The sequence below is a fragment of the Manis pentadactyla genome, unplaced genomic scaffold, assembly GCF_030020395.1.
Source record: "Manis pentadactyla isolate mManPen7 unplaced genomic scaffold, mManPen7.hap1 scaffold_507, whole genome shotgun sequence".
In the NCBI taxonomy this organism is placed as follows: Eukaryota; Metazoa; Chordata; class Mammalia; order Pholidota; family Manidae; genus Manis; species Manis pentadactyla.
The window spans coordinates 51,070-62,344 of NW_026644894.1; the positions used below are offsets into that span (position 1 = coordinate 51,070).

At 36.6% G+C, this 11,275-nt stretch overlaps 1 pseudogene; it reads right to left on the minus strand.

Annotated features, from left to right (window-relative positions):
* The window catches only part of LOC130682437 (AP-2 complex subunit beta-like), a 37,193-nt pseudogene extending 31,018 nt beyond the window's left edge, over positions 1–6,175 (minus strand).
* Between the last annotated feature and the right edge of the window lie 5,100 nt (positions 6,176–11,275).

Below are 11,275 nucleotides of genomic sequence, written 5' to 3' on the forward strand. Positions count from 1 at the left end.
CTCAATTAAGAAAAGTAGAGAGGATATGAACAGACAGTTCTCCAAAGAAATTCAAATGGCCAACAGTCACACGAAAAGATGCTCCACATCGCTAATCATCAGTGAAATGGCAAATTAAAACCACAATGAGATACCACCTCCCACCCATTAGAATGGCTACTATCTAAAAGACAAGGAACAGCAAATGCTGGTGAGGATGCAGAGAAAGGGGAACCCTCCTACACTGTTGGTGGGAATGCAAATGGATACAACCACTGGAAAGCAGTTTGGAAGTTCCTTAAAAAACTAAAAATAGAAAAACCATTTGACCCAGGAATTCCACTTCTAGGAATTTACCCAAAGAAAACAAGATCCTGGATTCAAAAGGAGATATGCACCCCTATGTTTTTTGCCATACTATTTGCTATAGCCAAGATATGGAAGCAACCTAAGTGTTCATCAAAAGATGAATGGATAAAGAAGATGTGGTACATACACAATGGATTATTATTCAGACATAAAAAGAAAAATCCTACCATTTGCAACGACATGAATGGAGCTAGAGGGTATTACGCTCCGTTAAATAAGCCAGGTGGAGAAAGACAAATACCAAATGATTTCACTCATTTGTGGAGTATAAAAACAAAGCAAAACAGAAGGAACAAAATAGCAATAGGCTCATACACACCGAGAAGGGAATAGTGGTTAGCAAGGGTAAGAGGTTGGGGCGGGGGGCAGAGATTAGGGGCACAATAATTCACAATCACAATATAGGTTTGTCACTGGCTAGTAGTACAGCACGGAAAGTAGTTCATGATGCTGAAACATCTTACTATGTTGGTGGACAGTGACTGCACCGGACGGGGTGAGGACTTAATAATGTAAATAAATGTTCAACCACGGTGCTGTGTATTTGAAACCAAAATAAAATGGTGTATCAATGATACTTTAATAAAAAATTAAGAAAAGCTTATCTCTTCCACATTATGACAACTTTTCCATTAGTGACAATCATGGCACCAATGGCCTCCAGGAATATAAATGTTTTGAAAACAATTTCCATCATGAGGCCATCATTTCCAATACATGAGGCCATCGTTAATTCCAGGGGTAGAAAAATCTCTTTAACTTTGGATATAATCTTGTACAACTCTTTACAACTTTATCAGAGATCAGTAAGACAATGACAGTGTGGCAGTGAAAAGCAAAAAGAAACTCTTAAGCTACCACAATTCTTTTGAAAACTATCTACCTTAAGTAGGTGGTTATACCTCAGTAAGAAAAAGAAAAAAGACAGGTAAGTATGTGAAGTGTGGTAATAAAAAAAAAGATGTAACAGACTTTCCCATTTCTGAAATGGAGTGACAGAACTGTATTAAGAATCTGAAGCAACTGAGAAGAACCAGGAGGAGAGAGGATTAATTAACTCCTTGCTGTAACAGCTAGTTTACTAAATGATGTATCAGTGGTTAACTAATGAAGAATCACTGAGTTGAATAAAAACAAGGAAGGGCAATTAGGAACTGGGCTTTCATAGAAGCTTCTTTGACACAGGATGTTTCCTTTTTTTCTCATGAAGTCCTGGCTGGACATACTGCACAAATTAGTTTAGGATCCTTGAGAAATCACATGGTCCAACACTGAATCTAAGCAGAACTGCACACAGTCAAGGAGTAAGAACAAATACAGAGTTCTGAATCTACCAATCACAGTGAATAGAGGCCATCAATATTTTCAACAAATTTCTGAATGAGGAAAAACAAGTGGAGGACTGGTGACTGATGAAGCAGGGCAATGCAAGTTGTAGCTCATATACCTACTGGAAGGCTGCAACCAAGCTAGAAACCAATCGGCCCTGTAAGACCACAGAGAGGCTCCAGGACTACCAAGATCAACTCCCTGCCCTAAAGCAGAAAACCTGCGAATACAAAGTGTTACCTACAGGTGCACAGAAATCCTAGTGAACTTTCTGTCATCTCATTCTTAATATAAATGGGCTGCAATTTACTATATGCATGGTAAACACCTTAATTGAAAAGCTATATATATACACAAGAAAACGTCACCCATATAATACCCCAGATGATTCAATTCAAACTGCAGAAACAAACAACAATTCATATCCCAGACTGAGAACCTACTACAACCACAAAAAAAGGGATCACTACAAAAACGTACCAATGACAAGAAACAGCAATGAAGAGAGGCTGTATGGAATGATGGCTGTGCAGAGGCCAAGAAAGCAATCAGCCAGACTGGAAGAAGAGAGAGGACAGAGGACTAGAAGCTCAAAGGGACTAGGACAAAATGTTTATACAGATTTGATATAAGCTTGAAAAGCTGGTTGAAGATAGGGTTAGAATGAAGACACACAATTCAAGAAAAAGAGGCCATCATAAAACTTGAGAAAAAGAAGTCTGTGTAAGAAAATAACTATTATGTGTACTGTGGTGACTCTACATATTTACAGTCACAGTATGCATACTGTTTTGCAGGACTACAGTTGACAGAACAAGAGATATAGGTGTATTATCTCAATTTATAAGGATAATCAATAAAGGAACATAAATTTCATGGTATAACTATACCAGAGAATAGGAGGGTAGAAGTAGGAATGGTAGGATATATGAACTAAGTTGCTTACGTCATAGCAGAAAGTTAATAGACAATGTCTATAATTGGTAAATCAAAAAGTAAAACACAAACATATTAGAGATACAGAAATAATCAAAACAACTAAAATGAGAAACAGTCAAAATGATTCTCTCTGGCAGGGGAGGGACCAGGGACACCTGCTTTTTACTAAAAGTTCTTTAATATTTTAACTATGTCCTTTATTCCTTTAATAAACTTTAAAAATGTATTTTAAAGAAAGGAGTGAATACTCAGAATCCCCTGAAGTGATCAGAGCTACCACCAGACACTTGCCTCCACCTTGATGGCGCACCTCCCAATGGCCCGCACAGCTTTGCGAACAAAGTCAACATCCACCTCTGTGGCATACTCCTTCAGTTCTGCTAGAACCTGGTAAAAATCCAGAAGTGGACAATGACTAAGCATTTTCAAACAGCAATTTCATGGTCTACCTTTTTCTGAAAGCCAGACCTTAAGATCTAAGTCACTATAAATAATTTGAGTCTGCTTTAGATCCCACCTGAGCAATGTTGGCTTGGGATGCCAAGTGAATCATTATGTCCAACTTCTCTAGTTTAACATAGATAGGGTCATTGTACTTCACAAAGAAGACTTTGATTTCCTGCTTCAAGATTTCAGGCCTGTGGAATGAAGAAACCCGAGATAAGAAAAGTGAGACATATATTGATATATCCTACTAAGTCTGTATTGATACCTAAGCTGTGCCTCTCTGCTCCCTATCCACTCGCCCCAGGGAAAAACCCACAAACTTCCTCTACATCCCTTTAACTGTCTATTTGGCAGACTATTTTAGCCTTTTTAATGGTCAGGATATATACTGCCAAAAAGAATTGCTGGGAGAATGACAATCTGCCTCCAGATAATGGCCTGCTCCATATTAAGCAGGCAGTAGCTAGGATACCATTAAGAGGCCCTCAGAAAACAAACCCAACTGGAGAGCAACACCAAGCATTTATTACAGGAACACTCTGAAATCAATGCCCTGCTGACTCTGAGCAAGTTGCTCGGCCACACATTTTCATTTCCATACATTAAACACAGCTTAACAATTGCCTCTTTATATATCGATATTCAGTTTAATTCAAAATGATAAACACTTAAATCATCACTAGTTCATTTTTTCCCAACCTTTTCTGGACAATTAGGTTGATGTTCCTCAGGGCGACGTACTGCACCTCTGGCTCCCCAGACAGTAAAGTGACAAGTGGAGGGGCCAACTTCTTCAGCAGCATATTGTAGTAGTCAGAGTCCTTAGGTAATAACTCTAGAAATTTCATTAGGACTTTTACTGCTGAAAGCACCACTGCTGAGTTGGCATGAGATAGTCGGGGAGCTACCCGCTCACAGATGCTGAGGGCAGAAAAGGAAGATTAACAGCTTGAGTTATAATTTCTGTGCTTAATCCAGTCTATAATGTGTCAGAGTTCCATGGCCCAAGTATAGGAACTTAAAGAATCAATTAGATAAGTCAAAGTTCCAAGCATAGGTAATAAAACTGGGATCCAATACTGCAAAGCCAGCAAACTACAGGCAGAGCATGTACAGTGGTAGACTTTAGGAAATCAACAATAAGGGATATTCAAACTGGAAGGAAACTGGCTACTAAACCAAACACTTGAAGCTCACACTATTTACCTTCCTTTTCAGAGTTCTGTGTCCCCTTATTATGTAAGAGCTCCCTGCCTCACAGCCTATTTCTCCTCAACATACAGGAAGTCAAATTAAGCATTCTGAGTATTATTTCATAGTGAGAGATACCATCCAAGTGTGGCTGAAGGTTTCATTGTAAGATGCAGGAAGAAGTGGGTTGACAGAGAAAACTACCCAACTGCTTGTCTTCAGAATAAGAGAATCTTTCAAAGGGTTTTTGTTTGTTTTTTTAACAGAAGCACTGAAATATTCTCTCAACCTTTTCTCCTTGTCTTAGCTCCTGCCACGTACACTTACATGCCTTACGAAATCTTGAATACTGAGTTATCTTTCGAGCGTTCTTCAGAAATTAATCTTTTATAGCTCTTATGCAACATGAGCAGCTAGTTACCTATATTCAGTTAAGGATACAAGATAAACTGTTTCTCTCCTTTCCTCCTAGATCTACTTGACTAAATTCCTTGACCTCCTTCAGGTCTTTATACAAATGCCACCTGCTCAGGAAGGCCTTCCCTGACTAGTCCCAAGTGGCCAGTATCGCTTAGATCTTTCCCTGCTTTACCTTTCTTCTTAGCACTTATCATCATCTGACATATTACGTATTCTACTATATATACATATAATATGTACTTCTGTCCCCATCCCTCAGAATAAGTGTTCCAGGAGGGCTACAATTTCTGCCCATCCACTTCTATATCCTCAGGGCCTAGAAGAGCATGGACTCAAAAAATATTTGCTGAGTAATTAAGTGTGAGATGTCAATGACCAACAGAAAATAAAATTTTATCATCGTAAAGTTCTTTCCAGAAGATACTTGTACTTTCAATGAGTGAAAGGATCTATCAAGGTAAACTTTAGTGAAGTCCAGAGGGAACAATTTCCCAGACAAGTGAAGAGCACTTACGTTATAGTAGCTTGAGCTTCAGCCAGGCAAGGAAGGTTCTTATCTACCATAATTAAAATATGTCAGCTTTAATACAAAGCCAATATTTCTTCAGAAGTACTTTGCCTACTACAATGCCTATATACATAAAATGCTCATAAAAATTGGTGAAGATTCCAACTCTGTAAACTAAAATGTGAGTATGTGTATATGAAATTTAGTAGGAGTTCATTTCTGATAGAGAAAATTTGTAACATGAAAGGAGCAAAGGGCTGAGAACAATCCAGGTGTACCTTTAAAAATCTTCTCTAAATTCAGAGTGCTTTGATTTCTGTATCTATTGTAATACTTTAAATATAGAAATTTTTTGTGTGTGTGGTGCAAACACACTTTACCTAGTACTAAATTACAGGTATAGCTCAGATCAATTAATTCCTATCAAGCCACTTACTATGTACCTGACAGAGTGAAAGTTTGTCACTACAATGAGACACTCAGAAACCGTTGTTTGTCAAATGGCCAGGAACCGCTGTATGGAGATGTGAGACCACGATGAGGCAGATTTTAGGAGAAATCAACTGTACTGCTCACATAAGAAATGAAAAACACACACTGCTTAAGAAAAGCTATTTTTTCATGGTTTACTCCACCACCTAAAATGTTCCTAAATTGAATGAGAAAGTACCACGAGGACAGCAGTATCTATCCCATAAGCCACTGATCTTCCTCAACATAACAGACCCTTATTCTCATACAGACACTAGAACTTGTTCAATCAGACAAGACTCCCAGACACCATGCAGGCAAACAGACTGACCTCTGAGCCTCCCGGTCATCTTTAGGGTTGTAATTAGACAGGCAGTCCAGGATGAAAATCTGGCCCCATTCGGTGCACTCATTCAGGGCTGTCAGCAGCTTATTAATGTTCTGTGGGTTCAGATCAAGTAAGTTGCTATTTGGGTGAGATTCACTGATTTCAGATAATGCTGCTACAGCATTAGCCACCACCTGGGAAAGAAGCAGGTAAGACTTTGATTTACCAAAAACAGTACATCTACAGACAAATACTTAACCTTCTCTAACTCACTTTATAGATATCAAGTCATTACTATTCCTGAACATTTCCACAGGCAGCATAAACAGATAAAACTGCTTTCAAAACATACAAGCACACCTTAGCTCAGTGACTGCACCAAGGTGAACACTGAAATAAACTGAGTCGAATGAATTTTTTGGTTTCTCAGTGCATATAAAAGTTATGTTACATATACTGCAGTTTATTAAGTGTAGCATAGCATTAAAAAAATGTGTATGTCTTAATTAAAAAATACTTTATTGTTAAAAAATATTCTAACCACATCTAAGCTTTTGGCAAGTTTGTCACAGATCACCATAACAAATATAATAATAATGAAAAAGTTTGAAATATTGCAAGAATTGCCAAACATGACAACAGAGACATAAAGTGAGCAAATGGTGTTGGACAAATGGTGCTGAAAGACTTGCTTGATGCAGGATTGCCACAAACCTTCAATCTCTGTGAAATTCAGTTTCCTCATCTGAAAACTGGGAATAATTTAATCCAAACATCGATTTTAGTTTGAAGATAAAATCAGATGACATATGTATAAGCGCATCTACAAAGCCTTGTGCAAATTTAAGGTGATAATAACAGCATAATTAATTAAGGGTAAGTTGAAATTTTTTACATTCACACCTCAAACTGGGATGCCTTTTGTAATCAATAGCATGTAAGTTTAATAGGAAGTATTTTTCTTTCCAGGTACCACAGAAAATATCAATGCATCTTACAATCACTGGCATCTTAGAATCAGTGATTATGGTATCTCAACTGTATCCTCCTTTCAGGAAGTACAATAAATGAAAAATTGCTACCAAATTTAAAAACTATACTTGTATCCTGACTTACAGATCTAGGAATCCACATAAGCTGCAAAATAAACAAAATGAAATGAAAACAAATTTTAAGTTTTCCCAAAATTATAGGTTTTTAATATAACTGACAAATCTACAACCAATCAATGTTTAACTTAAAAACTCCAACAACACCTAAAAATAAAACAACAGAAAAACTACACAACGGTCCTGTACAAGTCAATTTAAAACCATGTTTGCTGTGAGGCTCCCAGTTGTTACTAAAAATAGCAAGGTAAGGCTAAATATAAATATTCTTAAGTACAAATGAGACATGAGGGGAGAGAGCAGCTTCAGTAATTACTTACATATATCAAAGACACTCTCTGCCAGTGTATTCATTGTATTTATTTATTTTTTAAAGAAGAAATAAAAACCCATCTTCTCAAAAAAAAAAAATTCTCAAAAATGTCAGCTCATTGTAGTTCTTGCTAAAGTCCCTTGTAAAAAGCTTGAGAAACTAAGAGTTGTGTGATTATCCTTTTGCTGGAAAGAAAAGAAAGATATTGGCCACAATTTAACTATTTGAATACCCGTATTATCTAGGTAGCCGGCGGTTTATTCTAGCATGTTTTTACCTAGAAAGTAAGTGTCGAGAGAATATGACTTTTTAGCTGAATAATACATTTATAGCAATATCCATTATTGTGTGAATGATAATGCCACAAATAGAATCATCTTTAGCTATAATTTTATGATCACAACAAAAATTGCAAGATGAGAAATCAACGACTTGTGGTAAATATGGTTATGGATACAGTATTTTTGTTATTAAGACAAATTGGGAAGAAACAACTAGTCCACCTATGACATGGTAGCATATATGAAGTTGTTTTCTGACTTAATTTTTATTTGCTGACTCCGCCATCAAGATGGCATTTAGTGAAAACTAAAGGCATAAAGAGTGAAAGAATAATCCCCTCCATCATTTCAGTGCTTTACACGCAGGAAAAAGGTTATTTTATTTCCCATGCATGATACACTTGATAGATTCAATTACAGGATAAAGGATCAAAATGTCATACAGGAAGACCAAATATTGTTTTCATCTATTGCTGCCAACATATGCCCAGTCTTGGTAACCAGTTGTCCAAAATAAAACATCCTACCACATTTACTATTGCTGCCAGCCAAAACCTTTAATGGTGTTTTTTTTTTAAGTTAAACATAAGGTCTATTAATAGGAGACATAGAAGAAAAAGTGAAAATTGGGGTAATTAAAAAAAGCAGTGGCTGAAAGGAATGAAGCATTAGAATCCCTCTGTTAGTATCACAGGCAACTGGAAATTAAACCAAGTATATAATGCAGCTAATAAAGCATATGTTCTGGTGGTAAAACAGGCGATTTCTGCTTATTATCACATTAAAACAAGAAAGGGAATAGGGAAATGTAAGTCTAATGAAAAGATCCAGAGAAACCAGATTACAAGATCATGTTTAGAAAAGCCTTCACTGAGAAAAGGAGATCACTGCCAAATGGTCACTGAGCCAATGATCTACCAGAAAGATGTACCCCCCCCCCCAATAACAAAGCTCTACCTTCTCCCTTTCATCTCCACATCTTCACATTCAGGCTGTTACATTTTCAGAAATGTACCAAAGCAGGCTCATAAGAGACTGCTTAGAGTTCTCCTGGTCAATAAGCCATGTTTCTCTCAGTCTTTCCTGGAAACTTAAAATAAGCCAGTTACACTGAATTTTAAGTAGAAAAAGAAAGAAACTGACTTCAAGACAGCAACTGGATGGCTAACTAGGGTATACAGGATGATTCAATTGTCAATGTTTATACTCTGTTTCTCCAGATTTTTGTACTATATCCTAGTACCTATATTGTTGATTTTCTTTTTATATTGCCAATTTAAAAAAATAAACTTTAAAATTAAAATTGAAACTTAAGATTTACTTCCTCTTCCTAGAAAGCCTCCAAAAAATAAATCAGTATCACAAAGAACAAATCAAACCCTTGCAGTAACTGCCTTGATACCATATATTAAAACAAAGTTCTCTCTTTTACTTGAACCATCACTCTGAATTTGAACTGTAACTAACACATGTTAGTATTTTTCCCCCTAGAAAATTGCCATTTTTCTTAGGAAATACTAAAAGAACATGAAGACAACAGTGAAAAACTAGACTTCCCAAGAAAGAAAGGGTTTCTAAAGCAAGTTTTGCTTTAAAAATGGATTTTCAAATAGGTTTTCTTAAGTGAGTTTCTTCAGTACATTGGTCGATTTATAAAAAGTTGGCATCTAGGCTACAAAAGAACACATCCATAGAGTAAAAATAATATTTTATATTTCATCTTGCCAGAAGATACATATAAAATCACACTCAAAACTAGACAAATCTTTCTCTGCCTTAACTAGACTTCTCTTCAATTTAGTACTTCTATGAACCCTTGGAGCCTGCTGAATGTCCTTTAAAGTAAGCAATTTGCATTCTGACCTATACTTAATAGAATGAGTTGTACAAAAAGACAATGATAGCTAAAGTTTATTGAAGACTTACTGTGCACCATTCATGCTCACAGCAACTCTGATGTAGCTGCTATCAAAATCCACTTATTACAGATAAAGAAAACAGGTTTTAAAAATTAATTTATAAATGGGGTTAGAGAAATTCTGTGACTTGCTTACTCAATATAGCCAGAAAGGGGTAGTGCTTAAATATGAACTCTAGGCCTATATCTGATACCACAGTCTAACTAGTACTCTAGAGACAGAGTACTAATCACTCTAAGCAAGTTCCAAGAGCTGTGACCTGCAATGGGGGGGAAGGGAAAGAAAAATAAAAGTTGGGGGAGATATATCAAAATATTATTCCAGGCAAAGGTGACATGCAGATTTACATGGAGAGGAAAATGTATTCTTCTACTTCATATATTTCAGAGATAATCATATCCTGGCAGCATTTGAAAGAGGCAAGATTTACTCTCCAGTTACAAAATCTTATTTATAGCTACCCCTACCTTAGATGCAGGACATGAATTTGACTTTTCTTTTTTTAAAGGAGCAAGCTGGAGCAGCAGGGGTATGGTTAGAATAAAAGTGATCCTGTAAAAAAGAACCCCAGAGGAAATCCAGGTACACAGTGGAAGTGGAGTATCAGAGACAGAAGCTCCTTTATGAGAAATCTCTCACACACTTGCCTGTTCCTTTCAATGGTTTTCATCCTGCACTCCTTCCACTTATTTTCACAGCTTCAGAACCCAAGATAGCACTTTCCAAAACAGTGCCTTCCTCCTATTAACTAAATTACTTTTTAGAGAATTTTCAATTCTAAGCAATGACCTTCAAGGTCACACAATCAGCTTTCCAGTTCAATTTGCAACTCTTTCGGCTGGGTGCCCCTGAAGACCTGAATACGCTGAAAGCTGTAGAATAACTGACCAGAACTATTATGATTAAATAAATAGGTGGTTTACATATTTTTTATCCTTCTAAAAATCAGCAACAGTTTGCGATCTCACTTTCTCCTTCATGGAGTTTGCCTCAAAGGACATGTTAAAGCATGGGGCTTTAACATATATTTGGTCTAAGAATGTTTCAGTCATTGTCCTCTCCTTAAGGACACAGAGACAATGCAGTACCAGTTAACTCTCCCCCTCAAACAAGTAACACTTACAGCTCAGGCTTTAATCTAAGACACTGTCCAGAATGCTAACAGGTAACATATCAACTATAATACATTCTACACTGTTGGATTTTTTTTCCCATCTTCTTCCCTGGAATTAGGAAGTTGACTCAACATCTACTTAGCTGATCTCATTATGGCAAGAAACTTTGAATACATGGTAACAAGAAGCGATTTTCAAAGTAGACTCAAAAAAATTCACTACTTACATGGTTTAAGATGTGGTAAGAAAAAAACAGAAATATTCTCAAAGCCAAAACACTACAAATAAGTACCTACAAATGGACAAAAGGCACTCTTAAGAATCAAGGAGTTACTTGACTCACTGACCCTAAAATCACACTAAAGAATGCTGCAACATGTACAAAACAACACAAGTTATTTTCCTAACGCTTACAATCATCCTTTCGACAGTAAAATAATCCTTCTCCAATTTAGAGTCTTGAAATTATCTAAAAGGGGACACTAAGAAATGATAAGCCATGATCTTTGGTACATTACTGAATTAATGTGTACAACAGACCTAGTTTTCAGGAAGTT